At 35.5% G+C, this 17534-nt stretch overlaps 1 long non-coding RNA gene across 1 annotated transcript; it reads right to left on the bottom strand.

Moving 5' to 3' along the window:
• Positions 1–281: 281 nt before the first annotated feature.
• On the bottom strand, positions 282–17534 carry LOC120304796. Its single transcript, XR_005555834.1, has 3 exons — positions 17424–17534; positions 5879–6079; positions 282–1221 (listed from the first exon to the last, which is right to left on the bottom strand). It is a non-coding gene; the product is annotated as an uncharacterized LOC120304796 (long non-coding RNA).

Here is a 17534-nt window from a genome sequence, read left to right as displayed (position 1 = left end):
ATGATAACCAGTAGAAAAACTGTAGGATTTTTTTTCTGAATCATACTGCTGGTTATAACTGGATGGAAGAATATTCACATATAAAAGATTTCGTACAGATTCCATTTCAGTCAAAGTTTTTACATGATATGAAACTCAATTTAATTTTCATTAATTTCACTAAATCATAGTTGACGTATATATTAGGTATAGGATATGTATTTTTTTGGTATTTGAAATAAGTTTGAAACTGCTACAAGATTAAAATATATTTACTGTTTTATTGGATTTCTTTTTGACAATTTTGTCACACAATTTCAATTTAGCTTCACACATACAAGATTTTACTAGACATTCTTCTTCAGGATTTGCTTTTAAAACTGATCACACAATTCTTTTAATATTGGGAGGTAGTGATAACTATATGTTCATTCCAGAAACTGATATTTCAGTTCAGGTATATAAAACTTGCTTTTTATATCCCTCAGCTCATTACCTTCTTCTCCATCAATATCTGAAGTTTAGATTGCAAATTTCATGGGAGAGAAACTTCTCCATTTATTTACTCACCCATCCATCTATTTTATCTATTTTACTCATTCCGGTATGTATAGCATAAGGTTCAAGAAACAATGGAACTGTGTAATTTGTAATATTATTTCTCCATCCTTTCTCTCTGACTTGTGCTTTTTAAGTTATGTTATTAGATTCCAATCTATATAAATGTTTTCATGTCTCTTGTGTAGATAGTCAGATAGCTTCTTTACTTAGTTGACTTTGTTGTATGAAGAACTCTGATCTTGGAAGGTATCCGTGCGTATAGAAGAGACAGCCATTTTGCGATACTCTGCATATGTTCATGTTTCTTGAGCATCACTGATCAAGGTAGGTCAATATACTTCAGAAATTGATACTACCGTGCTCTGTGCACTACAGCTAGGGCTTGTCTACCAACACTACATTCAATTTCAGAAGACACACTATACTTTCTTGAACACATGCTGATAAGCCTCTGTTGATAATTAAACTTTTTTTTCTTTTTTTTACCAGATATATACTCATATAGCAGTTGAAACTAGTGTCCCTCACTCATTTGTAACAAGCAACAATCTGGTAAAGGCTCAATATATTTCTTTGCAGGCAGATCCACTTTTATGATTCAAAGCAAGTGCAGTCATTTTTACTTCTTCTACTACTGGACCCAGCCTTTCAGCCAAGCTTTGTGATCGTTGTCAGGCAAACCTTAAAAGAGCAAAAGAGTAGCCTCAAGGTGAGTTGGGCAGCAAACAAATTTAACAAATACATGAACAAATAAATAAAAACCCACAATTTTGATTTTAAGAAATAGACTGGTTCAAAATCAGTGTCCAAAACAAAGGATTTTGTCAGATTTGCCCAGGCTGGCCTTCATTGAGAAGGCTCACAGGCAGAAATTCAAGGACACAATTCTGATAAGATACTTTTATTTCAGATAGTAAAAATGCCTCTAATGACAAAGAAAACTAAATACTGAAAATTCTAGAATTTTGTATAGCTGTTCCCAGCTTCAAACCCTACTTCTTGTTCTCCGGTGTTAGATTGTAATGGACTGAGAATCACTTGTTTCTTAATAGAAAAAGTGATTGACACCTGTGCATTGTTATTTTACCAGGAAAGTCTTTGGCCAACTCAAGGTCTCATAAGTGTACTTAATTCTTTCCTCCTATATATTAAAACTATTAAACATTAGCAGGTTGAACTCAACCATTTATGTGACTCAACTCACCTATCAGAAAGATGTTCCCTAAGACCATCAAGGTCAAAGCCTGGGTCTTAACCCTTACTCATTAGCAAAAATAATCTGATGCCATTACAGGAGAATTAAAAGATGTAGTTCTGCAATGCTAGCTACTTGCTATTATCACTGTTTTTCTTTTTCCAGGCTTCTGTCAAACCTCCTTCTTTAGCGATTAGTCTATGTGCCAAACCCTTTTCTTTCTTTAACACTTTTGGTGGAGGAGTATGCAGTGCAGACACAGAGGGGGAATCTCCAATGTTTGGTTACATTCATCATTCTTGCCTCCCTCAGTTTGCAATCTGTTATGCATTGTGGAGTGTGTGTGTGGGTGTGTGTGTGTGTGTGTGTGTGTGTGTCTTCTGACAATGTGTGGCATCTTTCTGTGGGTGTTATTCAAGTGGAACTCTGAGAATTTCAGAGTTCTTAAAAACTCTCCAAAATGCAAGGCAAGCAGGTCATAAGGAAGTGGAAAAAATATTAAAAAAAGACAGTGACAAGTTAAAACAGAAGGTGAATCAATGGCTGGAAGGGACCCTGGTGCAGCTCCATCTGGAGAAAGGAGGGCTGTTTGGTGTGTCTGTAAAGCATTATTTCTGCAAAGCACTGAACTCTTTTTCAGCTTAAAGATAGGATCTTAGTCCACTGCCAAACATAAGCCTTCCTGATGGCACATTGGGGGGGGGGGGGTCAGAGAATAAATACACTAGTGACACAATGTAGGGGGAAAGGCGGCCAATCCTTTTTGCTTTAAGACCCATCAGGCATCTGGCCCTGTCCCAGGAGGCAGTCTACAACTTCAGATTGCATTAGCCGAGACTCCTATTTCATATCACTGGATGCTCCATTTTGATGACAATTTAATTGGTTGGATATGAAGGGAGATCTAGAAGTCTGTACTGCTTGATTATTCTTCACAGCTCAACCTCACAGAATGGGACTGTTGTACTCTGCCTGCTCATCTTTTTTTTTTCTTTTTTTAAAAAAAGATGTTCAACATTCTTAATATGTAAATGTAACAAATTTCAAACTGATAATAACTTTCTGGTTTTGTGGAAAACAGCTCAGATCTACATGCAGCTTTCTCATAATTTTTTTTTTGCCCCTTGAAAAATAACTCATGCAGATCTGTTTATTGACAGTATTTTGTGGTTTTGATTTGCCCAAATTTCAGTATCTTTATAATAAAACCTTATGCATGACTGCAAAGTTCAGTGGGGTTTTTTTTCCAGGTGACTGGGAATAAAATTTCAATATGGCATGCCTGTGGTTTGGAGTACATAGATTTCTAAGAAGAAATGTTCAGTTTCTCTCCTGATTTTTATTTTTAGAGCATTCAATATAATGGATTTCTATGTAGTGAATGTTTAAGACTCTGCTCTATATATTAAATTGGATGACACCCAGTTAGGGAGCTTTCAGGTGTTGCTCTAATCCTAGATGCCAGCATACGGGCATTTACTCCTTTTGTTAGGGTTTGCAGTGATTAGAATGGTCTTGATAGCATGATAATTTTACTTTACGCATCAGGCTTCTTGTCCGCCTATTACAGATGTGGATGAAATGGGGATTTGTAAGTTTGTTTGGATCACTGTGATGATAAACAGAAACACTTATTAAGTTGCACACTTATGTAGTGTCCAGAGATAAGCAACTTATGGATTTCATTTGCAATAACCTAGTTCCATTTGTACTTGTTTGAGTAGAGTACTGAATGTCCACTACAAATCCCTGATTTTCAAGTGTGCAATTTCATGGTTCAAAAAATAAAAATACGTACAATAAGTGATTAAGTGCAATGCTGCTTGGTCAGAGCTTCTCTATTTCTTGGAGATATTTCTGCAAATGTCTGATAGAGTGACATGTGGCAGTCAACCATCCTCCCTTCCCAATACCTTTTAAAAGCAGTTCCCCAAATGGTTGTGAGTCAGGAAGTTAAATAAATCAATGGCTACATGCAGTACCATGTGAATGGATTCCCATGTGCAACATTGCTTTATTCATAGTCTTCACCCTGGACTCTCCTAAATGTAACACAAAGAACCCACTAATTCTGGAGAACAAAAATGGGGCACCCTATATGAAACCAAGATTCTGGCTGATTAATGCTGCATGTTCTGCTGGCAAGCACAGGACTGAATGGGAATTAAGAACTATAAGATTCTCTCCATTCCCAGAAAAAAAGGAACTTCTAAACAAAGAACAATCTCTACAGTCAGTGCAGTAGGGGAAAAAGAATAACCAGTATCTGGTCCTCTCTTTATATCAGAAGATAAAAGGCAGGAAAGTTTTTTTCCCTCCCTATAAATGTCCTTTCTCTGCATCTCAGTCCTTGCAGGCATGTCTAATGCAGCTTGAATTTATCAGAAATCCAGAATGTTTTTCTTTTGGTTACAAATGCATTCAGATTTTGTCCTGATGAAGGGAAAAAAATGTTTGCTTTCACAGAAATCCCCAGTTTCAAAGAGCTACAACTCTCTCAGTTTTTTTTCTTTTTGAAAAAATATTTTTCTATGTGGAAATATGACAAAGGCTCAAGGGAACAGGGCTCTCATCTAGTAATAGTTTTAATTACTTTACATTAACCACAACAATAAGAATATATTAGCCCTTGATAAACAAACTTGCTTGTAGATTTAGCATTTGTAAAAAAATGTTTAAGAAGTTCCAGTTTATAGAAACTAAAAAAGGATACAGAAATTTCAATTTTTAGAAATGTCTGCATAAATTTACTATAAACTGCTTCTTTGCAAGCTATGTTTTAAGTTTAAACCTTATAGTGTCTCTGAAAAAATATCTTTTCTAGGTTTCTTACACTGAAAGTTTAGATTAGGAACTTCTCTGAACAGAGTTTTCTTTAACCGGAGTGACGCTCACTCCCTTAAAGTGTTTCTCCAAGCCCAGTAAGAAAATTGTTCAAGGAGTATTTAACAGTAATTCCCAGTCTAAGAGAACTTAAGGCCCTTTCTTCTGAGAGCAGTAAAAGCCTCCTGGATCCCTTTGAGCTATAGATTTGGTTTGTGTGCATGCCCGCATGTGTGCATGTGAGTATATTTGTGTATGTGGGGAAGCTGGAGTATGCTTGGGAAGTGGGCCGATTAAATTTTCAGATAAGTTCCTACTCTGTGAAAAATGCTATAAAGGTGGTTTCACTGCTTTTCCTCCAAAGCTCAAAGCAGGTGGGTGTCTTCTTAGAGCTGAAGCTCATACCTCATTTCCCTGATGCTCCTGGAGTTTCCCCCTCCCTGCCAGATTCAGAAGTACTTAGAGCAAGGGATTTGCTGCTCCCTCCTTTTGCACACACACTCACAAGGGAAACATGACATGGTGCTGGCTGGAGCATGTATTCCCCCCCCCCCTCCTTCCCTCTTGCTACAATATTCTTCTAGTTTCCATTACATTTCACTTTGTTTATCCAATCCTGAATTTTCTACTGACAACTTTGACTGTTTCTTTTTTTTAAAACTGTGATTTCCTTTATTCTTTATTATTAATGCAAAGTTACTATTTAGAAAATTAATGGTAATTTTAAAGGTTTAAATTTCCTAATGGAGTTTTTTTTAATGGCTTAAATGCTTTTTTTGGTAGCCTTCTTACATATTTCAGACCTGCAAAATCATTTTAAGATAAGACAGATCTGAGTTAAAGCAAAACCATAAGTAACCGTCCCAATAAGTTTAATATGCTGAAATAAAACTAGTGGTGGGGAATTCCCCAATCTTTGCATTTTTTATACCTTTAGAGCAGAGGTCTTCAAACTTGGCCCTTTTATGACTTGTGGACTTCAACTGCCAGAATTTCTCAGCTAGGCACCTGGCTGAAGAATTCTGGGAGTTGAAGTCCACAAGTCACAAAAGGGCCAAGTTTGAAGACCCCTGCTTTAGATTATGATCTCTTCATCTCTAAACAAAATTAAAAGTTTCTAGGACTGTAACAGATAGCAACGTTAGCACCTTGTTATATAAATATTTAGAAGACTAAATCTAAGACTGGCAGGAGCACAAGTGTGGTCATTCCTAATTCCAATGTTTTCCATACAGTACCAGCCATCATAGGCTGTGAACATGCTTTCAGCTAGGGTTAACTTCTCTTTTTAAATTTAAACCCTCCATTTTGAAAACCCACCTCTCATCTCTGTTCAGGTAGCCATATCTGAATTGCGATCTTCTCCAGCGGGGCCTTTTGGACATGGAATTTTGGCTTGGAATTCAGGGAGTCCCCACATTTTCTGCAGAACTTCAAGTTGGCCTCTCTGTTCACATGATGCTACCCTGTTCCTTCTAGGCTTGTATAGTGTTCCTTCATGTTGTTGTTCTTTAGCCAAAGCTGTCATTTATCCAAAGAATAAGAGAAGCCATGTGATGATTTTTTTTTTCAGGATTCCTTTTGGCCAATGGCCCAGTGCTAATGAAGCCCCTTCCAAAGTGCTAAAGAGCTGTTGCCAGAATCAGTTATAGTGAAAACAATAGGGGAGTGGCACACAGACAGGAGACCCAGTGTATGTGTGCGTGCAAGCGTGTGTGAGAGAGTTAGTGAGTGTGTGACCCTGTGTGTGGAGGGAAGAAGGCTTTTTGTTGTCCTTTCCCCTTAAACTGGAGGGAGATATAGCACAAAGAGTTCCACAACATGTTTTGCTTTATTTTTTATGCTGGATTACTAGAAAAACAATCTAACAGGAATCCAGGCAATCAGGTTTCATACAGGTTGAAGAAAATTCGGACTGCGGCCCATAATTGGAACTAAGCTCCATTAACATAAGTGGCATTTATTTCTGAGTAAACAAGCCATGAAGCCAATAATTTATTTAATTTCATTTATATCCTACCTTTATATTCAAACAAATATGTTAGGTGGCTAACATATTTATTTCTATCTAATTGCAGGAGACATCCTGACCTTTATAAATGTCCTGTTACATTGTTTGTTCTCATAACAGAGCAATAATATTAATACAGTAGAGATGTAGGTAGGGAAAATTATTAATCCCATAAAGCCACTAAGATGCATTTTACCAAATCAGAATTTGTTAAATAATAACTTTATTTGCTATTGGTCATTAATATTTTTCTGCTAAATATTTGGGTTTTTCTAAGTAGTTTCCTATTGACTAAATAGCTTGTTTTAACTTCCCTGTAGTTTAATCTAATTTTTGATCTAATACCTAAGAACATGTTTATTCCCTATTGTCTCCATTTTACTTCATGTACAGACTTTGACAAATATTACTCTAATGTTTGTACATTACATTTAGAAAATGTCAATGGAGATTCTCAGTCATCCAGGTCATGATTGTATCAAAGGTGCTTTTTCAAAAGGCAATTGGATTTTCTTTGTTTTTCCTTGATGATGTTCCACTTCTCATCCAAGAAACTTCTTCAGTTCAGAACTGAAGAAGCTTCTTGATGAGAAGTGAAAAATCTTCAAGGAAAAACAAAGAAAGTCCAGTTGCCTTTTGAAAAAGCACCTTTGGTACATTAAAAAACTTTTTAAATGTACCAATTTGAATTTAAATTTAAATTTCACAATTAAAAATGTGGGAAAAATCGCTAAAAATCAGGTAAAGGCTACACAAGTAGCCTTCCTGAGAAATCTTGGATCTGAGTCCCCAAATTTCTTATGCCTTTTTGTGTATTTATGTGAAAAAATGGAGCAGCCAATTCATTTTCCTGTTTTTATATTCATCCTGTAGGCCTGCCTTTTGATTTTTATGAATCAAAATATCATGGGATTGTGTTGCCTAAATGCACTTTCAGGTAGCTAGTTGAGTTTGTAGCCATCAGCACCATCTACTGGAGACATTTAAAACAGAACAAGGTTTTATTAATCAGAATAATTGGGAATATAGGTAATCCTCAATTTACACCCATTGATTTAGTGACTGTTCAAAATTACACACAGCCCTGAAAAAAGTGACTTATGACCATTTTTCACACTTACGACCATTACACCATCTCCATGGTCACAAGATCAAAATTTGAATACTTGGCAACTGGCATGTATTTATGACGGTTGTACTGTCCTGGGATGGTGTGATCACCTTTTGCAACCTTCTGACAAGCAAAGTCAATGGGGAAGCCAGATTTACTTAATAACCATATTACTACCTTAACAACTGCAGTGATTCACTTAATAACTGTGGCAAGGAAGTTTAAAAAATGCGACAAAATTCAGTTAACAATTGTCTTGTGTAGCAACAGAAAATTGGGGCTCATTTGTGATTTTAAGTCAAGAACTACCAGTATGGTGGCTGGTAGCTATGGGTACTGTTGCATACATTTTTATCCTCTCTATTTTCTTTCACAGTGGGAAGCAACATTAATAAAGGGGAGAATTTCTTTAAATATACATTGAATGTCATAATTTTCTCTATAAGAGATACCAACTCATCTCTTCATATGCAATGGATGGTTTTCTTATTGAAAGAATAATAGCTCAAATGCTAGAAAAAATGGTTTTTATGTTTTAAAATATAGACATTAAATCATCTCATCTTTCAAATGCATACATTTTATAAGGAGATGTGTTTTCTCTTCCTCATACATAAGTAGATAATGCCACAACTCGTCTTACAGCTAAAATATTTCTTGTGGGATTAAGCAACATTACAGAAAAGACAAAATAGGAGTAAGAAATAGTAAGTTAAAGAAATGTAGACTGCAGTAAGAGAGAAAAACTGAACCTAATTTATACCCACAGCAAATCCTTTATCTCTTCTTATATTTCTATCCTTATCAACATCCTTGTTTCTCCTACTTCCATATATTACTCTAATGCTTATCTCTACTGGACTATAGCTTTCTTAGACCTCCCCTTCCTCTCAACACATTTGTCTTTCTATTATATGTGTTTTACAATTATTTCCTTTTTCTTTCTCCATGTATGACCAAACCAATTTAACATAGGTCTTGTCTATCTGCCAGTTAATTTTTGTACCAAGTCCGTATTTATTCAGCACCCATTTATTTTTTATTCTACCCTTCTTGTTTTAAATCATAGCTATATTAATTCCCTGTTTTCATTGCATTCAATTTACCTTTTCAGTTTTTTTCTGGCATACTTAACTCTCACTTTCACATTACAAAATAAGCAAAGTCATTTGTTTTCACAAACATTCATTCCTTGTAACAGATCACATATTAACCACTATCTTTACATCTGTGTTTGCACATCTCAAAACTTCTTCATTTTACAGTTTTGGCCTACATTCTACCAGGATACATACATTTGTTCACTTCCTTTGTTTTTTGCCATTTCTGTATAATTTATAATTGGTCATTTCATTTTTCCTGCCAAACACAGCAATCATGATTTTTCATACATTACTTTTAAAATCCATACTTCTCACTTCAGTCATACAATCTAACATTTACTGGGCCAACAACGTAGCATCAAATGCATATGAAAATACACATACGTTGTCATTTCCAACCTATAATCTTATCATAACAATTTTTTCACATTTATCTATAAATATATTAAACATTCAAGAAAACATCACCTATCCTCTTAGGGCATTAATTTCAACGTTACATTTGGGCAAGAATAAAATAGTCCCCTAATTCAAGTATACTGACTTTATATTAGACTTCGCTAAATCAACAAGTGTACAATAATCTTAGTTTCTCATATTCATACATCAAATGGTCATCTTTCAATCAGAATTCTGCAAACATCTTCCCAGACACACTGAACAAATGAATCCCCCACTCACTGTTGTATTTTTCCGTTTGTGTAGAGGAACAATAACACCATTCTTCCAATTGTCAGGCATAAATGCAGGGGCACACACAACCATTAAACACATCATACATTGAGTCGCTCCATATCCATATGTTCTAGGCTTGAAACCAGTTGGGCGACTTTGGGCCTATCATTTTCTCTCAGCCCAGCCACCTCAGAGAGTTGTGGTAGTGGTGGAAAAAATAGTGGGCAGGAGCTTGAACTCTACAAAATAAAGGCAGGATATCAATTGAGTGGTGATTATATTAACTTTGTCTTGTTTCATCTTAAAGACCAAGAAATGTGCCACTGCAGCATTTCCGCAAGCATGATCCATGGCCTGACACCAGCTCTTAGAAGATATGAAAACAGTTGTTCATTTTTCACTCCAACCAGAGTTTTGTAGCATTAATCTCACTAGGGCTCCAGTTGGTAAGGAAAAAATTTACCATTCAATATCATAATCAAGCTCTATATATCCATTTCTAGGTATTTATTTATTTTGTTCTTTTAAGTCAATTTTGTCTTTTGGTGACTTCATGGGACAATTGCCTTCATGGGACAAGTGCCTATTTATCTATTTATATATGTTTTTCTTCTTATTGTGGATTTTTAGTGGAATGGAAATGTACAAATTCGATAAATGAATTTAAGGATGCATTAAGAATTTAATGTAGTATGTATTCAAGAACTTCAGGAATAAATTACTAGAAGATTTCAATACTGCTGCATTAGAATATATTTATAGTTGGATTTTATAAATACAAGTTCATGGTAGAGGATTTCTATCTTTTAATGATTCTGAGTAATATTAGTTAAATGTGGTTTTAAAGAAAACCAGTGTGAGCAAAGGAGATTATCACTGTGCTCCTTAGTGAGAATGCTATGAGATTCTGTATGACTCTTATTTAGTTTCCCATGCTATTGACATCACCATGAAGCCACTATGTTGTTATTCCACCAATCATCAGATGAACTCCTGATTGTTTCATTTTATCCAATCAAGTGTAGCAATTGATAGTCTGTATTAGCAATAGACATGTAATTGGCAAAATAAAGCTTAGTAAAACGAAGTAAGCAAAATGCATGATGGGTAGTCCATGTATCCAACTGAGTATATTTAATATGTTTTGGAAGATGATTCATTCAGAAGATCAAAGATATGTGAGTGATATTTTTGGATTCAATACTGGTGGAGATACAGGTGGCTTTAAGGGCTTTTGAATTGATAACCTTTAACGTTCTATCCAAACATTTTATCCTCTGTAATTGTTGAGAGCTAGAATTTAAGATAATTTTCTCTGAATATCCCTGGCTTTTGAGGCATGGTGGATAGCTACTAGAGATAGTATCTTGTTGGTAGTAATGTCCTGGCCATAGAATCTTACCTCAAAAGTGGCATATTCAGGACCAGATGAGAGACTTCTATTTTCTCATGCTCTTAAATCCTAATAGTTCTCAGTGTTTTTATTCTAATTCTTTTACTGAAACACTATTTATCATTATTTTAAGTCAAATTTACTTTGTATGTGTTTTAATACTACTGATGATTTTAAATTACTGTAAATTACTAATGGAAGCTGAGTTTGGAGTTAGGATCGAAACCACATAAATGATAATGAAAAATATCTAAAATACTTATTTGTTGCAAATGTACAGATTATTTTAGAATTCTCACATGTTTATCATTAAAACAATCTTGCAAAGTGTGTTAGAGTCACTCTGGGAGTGAGATGGGGGTCCCTAAGTTTTAATAATAAAATACAAATAAATAACATTAATTATTGCTACGTAGTTAATTTAATGCTTGGTTGGGCTTTGGATTCTTGTTTCTCATATCCAAATATAACACATTTCTGGCTTCATGATGGAATTCATACTTTGCAAACATCATCAAAATATGAGCTTTACTCCTTGTAATCTTCAGAAAATGTGGTAAAGATTCATGTCTAAAGAACCCTGCAATTCACACAGTATAGATCTAGACCAATCACCTTCCTGGATTACAGTAAAACAGTTTTTAGCTTTATTTTTTCCAGTCATAACATCCACCAGGATTTCCTTCGTTACTGTATAATGGTTATCAATATAGTTCAGACTCAAGATGCCCTATTGCCCTGGAGATAGGAGTATTCTGCTGGCTCGTTCCTGACACCCACTGTATGAAAAGAACCCCTTGTTCTTTTCCATCACATGGAGCCAGTTCAGATGTAATATTTATGCATATAAATGTTTCAGGAGAGCTCTGATTTATCAACCATCTCCTCCTCTTTCTCTCTCTTATTCAAAGATTTCAACAGAGCAACAGATGGCCCTGGCAGACTATTTGCTGTGACTGAAATGGTAACACCACTGAGAAGAGTTCAGAACTTTGTGACTAATAATGAGTGCTACTTCTTCTGCAAGCACTGTACTCACTGTATCGAAAAATATTTTGTTTCTTTCAAGAAAAACAGGCATCTGGGCTTGAACCACCTGCTACTTTCTGCTCCTAATGCATGTAATTTTAAATGATAATTAAATATGGATTTATGTTTATTGTTTACATTTTGAAAGTGATTTTTGTTCTCAAGAGCAGCATGCAAGCTCCCTATTCATTCAATTAGATCTATCTGGGATCTATCCTACTCTGTTGGAAATAGGCCTCCATTTGAGTTCTGCTTAAATAATGAAAAGAAGTTAGTACCTGGGTGAAAAGCAGAATAACTTGGCTATATTCTTTCCTATTGCAGTGAGATACATTATATTTATTTCAAAATTATTTTTTTTCTCATTTTGCAGGTACAAATGGAAATTAGTTCTCTACTTTTTCATAATGCATTCCCTTTTTAGTGGGAATACAATAGATTAGATTTCAATTTTTTTCAGTCCCACCGATATTATTTTTGTAAACAACTCAAGGAATTATTTATACCTAATATTTCTTCCTCCTTCTATTTTCTCTGAAATAGCAGTCCTGTGGGGTGAGTTGGGCTGAGAGAGGGAGTGGCTGGACCAAAGTTACCCATCCGGTTTTCATGCTGAAGGCAGGAATTAGAACTACAGTCTCCCAGTTGCTAGCCTGGTATCATAGCTATATATATCCTCAAAGAACTGTAAAAACTCCCCGCTAAGCTTTGCCCTACAATATTGTCAAGAGATGTATAAGTAGTAAATGTCCTATGTATGTGGAGGTACCTCTAAGGAGAAGGAGATACCAGAATTAGAGAAAGTAGAGTATGTCATACATGAATCCAACAAGAATGTAACTCTTGGTAATAAAAAAAGATTGTTCATCCCAGTAAAGCATGATATGTTATTTATATTATTGTTTATGACAACAATTGTGTACAGATGATTTCGCTTCCCATCCCATCCCATTCCTTGAAGCAACTTTGAGCCAATTTATTTTGATTCTTTTGTGAGGTGGGAGGAAAATTCACACACACACACACACACACACAGTTCTATGACCAGGATTATATAACAGTAAAACCTACATAGATTAACTGTGGTTGTTGTAATGCTCCAACTTCATAGGAAAATGAAGTGTTGAATCGAATGTACATGTTGAAACGTAAGGGTAAGATCATAAGCTGTAAAATTGTAGCTGAGGTTTTTGAGGTGCCAATAACATTGCATATTTCCAAGGAAAATAGTTTTCAGTTTTCCTCAGATAGAATGTCAAAGATAAAAAGAGTATATGCTGGGTTACATATACAGTAAAAACCTGCTGGTAGAAGAAAAATACATTTGGAAAGTTTCCCCCCCCCCTCACATTCAATTAAAAAACTTGAATAGCTGATATAAAAAAGGCAGTTTTAGAGTTAGATTGCTCTCACATAGAAAGTGTAAATAAGTTTCTATATGCACATATATACACATATATATTTAAAGATTTTATATATACACATACTGTATATATTTTAAAAAAGCTCAGAGTCTCCCATCCTATGTTATGTGGCACTTTAATAGCATGCTGGAATTTGGTTAAAGAATGCTGACAGGGAGAATGAGCTCCACAGATACAATTCATAAGAGACTCTTAGAAGCAGGCACCTTGCTTCTCTGCAATGATGAAGTAAAGCTGAAAACAGCATGTAATGAGGCAAGTATCTATGTAAGAATTCCTAGGTTACTAGACTTCTGTAAGTCTAAGAATATGTGGATGAAATGATCTAATAGATCTTATAAATCAAAAATTCACATCTTAAATATATCTGGGGAAAACGTCATAGAGCATTTCTCGTAAATGTTATAAAAAGGACACATTGTGATCAATCCTGCATTTTGTGATGAACATATTACTAAGTAATAAAAGCAGGATTTATCATATGGAAATGTACAGTTGTACCAGATTATGGTAACCCTCAGAGCAAACAAATAAATGAATACTTTTTGACATCATTTTGTACCCTGGATTCAGAAGCCAAAACTTATGAAGGCTAAAATGACATCAAACATTCAAACATGCCTCAAAACCCAATTGTCTACAGGTAGTGATGGTCAAGTTAAATTGATATAAAAGTTACTGACTTATTTACTTCAGTTCCATTCCTATACCCATTTTTCTCCTTTCTGGAGCTGTTACCACCCAGAGAGAGAGAGATGGCAAGAGTATGCCTCACTTTTCAATCTATATATTAATTTAATAATTTAATAATTCAGGCTCTCACATCTTTGACTCTTACTCTTCAATGTTAGCAGATTCTGCAATTGCAGTTTTGTTATATGCAGATGACATAGCAATTTTGTCTGTCTCCCAAACAGGAGTGAAAAAGGCATTGGCTCTCTCTTATCTAAAGAACAATGATAAAAAAATAACTAGTGGTTTTATTTTTGTGCACAATTAACTATAAGATGCATGAATGGCCAATTAACAGGGCATCAATAGAGCAGATGTGTGCTTATAAATACCCTGGAGTGCAGTTCGAGGCCTCCTTATCTTAGAGTACACATTTCTCCTTTTGGGTCAGAGTTTTCAGTGGCGCTCTTCAGTTGTCTTGAGATTTTTCCATTGAAAGAGAACATATTTTATTTCTGAGGCTTGCAAGATCATTTCTTTTGTTGTTTGTGGTATTCATTTTTGTACTTGCATAAATTTTAATATCCTATCCAAGGTCAGCCCAAATTTATAAGAGCTATGGTTGCTGTGCTAAGATTCATCAACAATGCTGCCAGGTAGAGAGAGATAGGTTTGGTTTATGTAGAAGTCAGAGTCTGGTACTATTACATTAATTACTAGTTAAAATTAATGTTTTGTCTCCTTGGATCTGGCTCCAGTGGCTCTCAGTGATCATTTTAAATTAACCTGGCTAACATGAGCTAATAGCAAACTCGTCTTTAGCTCTCTTCAAACAGCCTCCGCCCATTGAAGTTTGAAAGTGCTAGGAGCGATCTTGAGCAGCATATCTGGGCATTGATTTCCAAATCAGTCTAAGCCTAGTATTCAACACCACAGTCTGTGTTTCTTGTTAAATAGGCCTGTGCCATCATCCTATCTCTCCTTCATTCTAACTCTGAAATTTTGCCAGGATTTCACCTTGACCAGATTGGATACACTCCCCAATGCAGTCCTGTATTTTTTATAATTTTTATTCCACCTTTATTATGTTATAAGAAACTCAAGATAGTAAATAACCCTAAAACTCTTCTTTCTTCCTATTTTCCCCACAACAACTCTATGAGGTGGGTTAGACTGAGAGAAAGTGACTGGTCCAAGATCAACCATCCTGCTTTCATGACTAAGGCAGGACTAGAGCTCTCAGTTTCCTAGTTTCCAGGCCAGTGCTCAACCACTACACCAAGCTCGCTCTTATAAAAATAATCTTCAACATTTGCAGAGAGCTCCATCTCAAATCATATTCAACTATTTCATTTTAAAGAAATCTTCAACAAGGATTAGGATGCTTATTTGTTGCTTCTTCTATTCACAGCTTCTGGAGGCAGGTTGTTCTACTGAGTAATTGTTCTAACTGTCAGGAAATTTCTCCTTAGTTCTAGGCTGCTTTTCTCTTTGGTTAGTTTGCATCCATTGCTTCTTGTCCTGCCTTCAGGTGATTTAGAGAATAGCTTGACTCCCTCTTCTTAAAAGCACCTGAAAGCAGGACAAGAAGCAATGGCTGCAAACTAACTGTTATGTCCTGGGCCTGTGATTGACAGAGCAGGTACAGGAAGCCACAGGGAGATCCGGGCAGACCACATGGCTGCCTGGGCCAGACAGGCTGTCTCCAGCTTATTGCGTACGCGCAAAGCGGGAAAATACATTGCATTTATTGGCTGATGCTGTTCCATGCAAAAGAGTATAAAAGGGATCCATGCCATTTTGTGTTGTTCTATTGAAGCTTGAATAAAGAAGCAATTGTTGTTACTCCTGCCTCATCTCAATGCCTTACCAACGCACAGAATAGAACACTAACCAAAGAGGGAAGCAACCTAGAACTAAGGAGAAATTTCCTGACAGTTAGAAGAATTAATCAGTGGAACAACCTGCCTCCAGAAGCTGTGAATGCTCCAACACTGGAAGTTTTTAAGAAGAGACTGGACAGCCATTTGTCTGAAATGGTATAGGGTTTCCTGTGTGAGCAGGGAGTTGGACTAGATGACCTCCAAGGTCCCTTCCAACTTCATTATTATTATTATCAAATGGTCAGTATGTATCTGTGATGGGCAGATTTTGAAGATTTATGAATCTGAAGGAAGAGCACATAGTTGAATAGCAATTAAATACAGATATTCTTTGACAGAATTAATCTGTCAATTAATATGACTAATCTGTAATTAATCATCTTGTGATCTTTATATGTGAATAATGAGTTGCCAATGACTAAGGTACATGATGACATATTTCAGGATAAGGAAGTTGGGTATTGATTAGCTAGATCAAGGCCAAGTAGATATATGGCACAGAGGCCAAGTGTACCATCAAGCAGGGAGAGGAGAAACAGGTGACCACACTTGTGTAATATTTAAATTCCCACCATTCATAAATAATAGTAGTCATCTTAATAAAAATCTGCTAGAAGTGTAAGCATTCTGACAATATTTAATATTTCATTTTAAAACTGGAATAATGAATGCTAAATTATATGGCAATATCTACAGCAGACCTGTATGTATGACATTGAAATTAATACTAAATGAATTCATTACAAGAAGGATAATTACTATGAATGGTTAATAAATTAATAATGACAGTACATTTAGGATTCCATGCATACATAGAGCATTAAATATCCAATTAGCTAGCTGTTTGTAACTGTAGGAATAAAATGTGATAAAGATATTTGAAACTGGTATATCTATTGGCTTTTAAAAAATGAATACTTAGGTTTTTTATTGTTCTACCCTGTTTATAGAGCTGTTGTTTCTAAAGTGCACATAATTTCTTCCAAGATGGTTATTTACATCATTTTGGAAAAAAGTGCTTTCTATTCTTTCTTTCCAAGATATTAATAAATAATATACAAGACAGAAGAGGACCTTGTTTAGATAGATGCACAATCAATGACTATTATTTGTTACAAAGAGTTGGTCATAGTGTAAATTTATTTCCAGCTCATGGGGGCTCTAGTGCTAGCATTTTTATTTCAGTGCTAGCCTTCAGTATATGATTAAATGCCTAGTTACAAAGTGCATTTTGCTCTGTAATAGAGTTGACTGGACTTGGGCAGCTAATGCACTTAAATAATAATAGGAAATTAGGAGAAAGGTTTTGAGACAGATACAAGTTCAACCACCTTTTCTTAGGAATTAAAACCTGACAACACAATAATTAAAATTTTCATACTTTCTTAATTAATTTAGAAAAAGCTTTAGCAATGCAGCCATAATGGAAATACATTAAATTAGCACTGCTATTCCATTTTCACTAGAAAGAAAACCCACCCTAAAACATGCGGTAGATTAGTATATTTACCTAAAGCAGAACAGACAGCTCACCTATCCTGCTATGAATTAAAATCCTCCTCACCTTGCGTGCCCCATCTTGTCATTATGGAGCTCTGGTGCATTGCCAATGGCAATGAGACAGCAACAGAAGTGTGCCCATCCCAACAGTTGCTTGTTCAAAATTTCACGGTCT

This window comes from Crotalus tigris, unplaced genomic scaffold (genome assembly GCF_016545835.1).
Source record: "Crotalus tigris isolate CLP2741 ecotype Arizona unplaced genomic scaffold, ASM1654583v1 scf7180000017546.9332058, whole genome shotgun sequence".
Taxonomy (NCBI): domain Eukaryota; kingdom Metazoa; phylum Chordata; class Lepidosauria; order Squamata; family Viperidae; genus Crotalus; species Crotalus tigris.
Note: the sequence above shows the minus strand (reverse complement) of the source record. Positions and strands in the feature narration are given on the sequence as shown.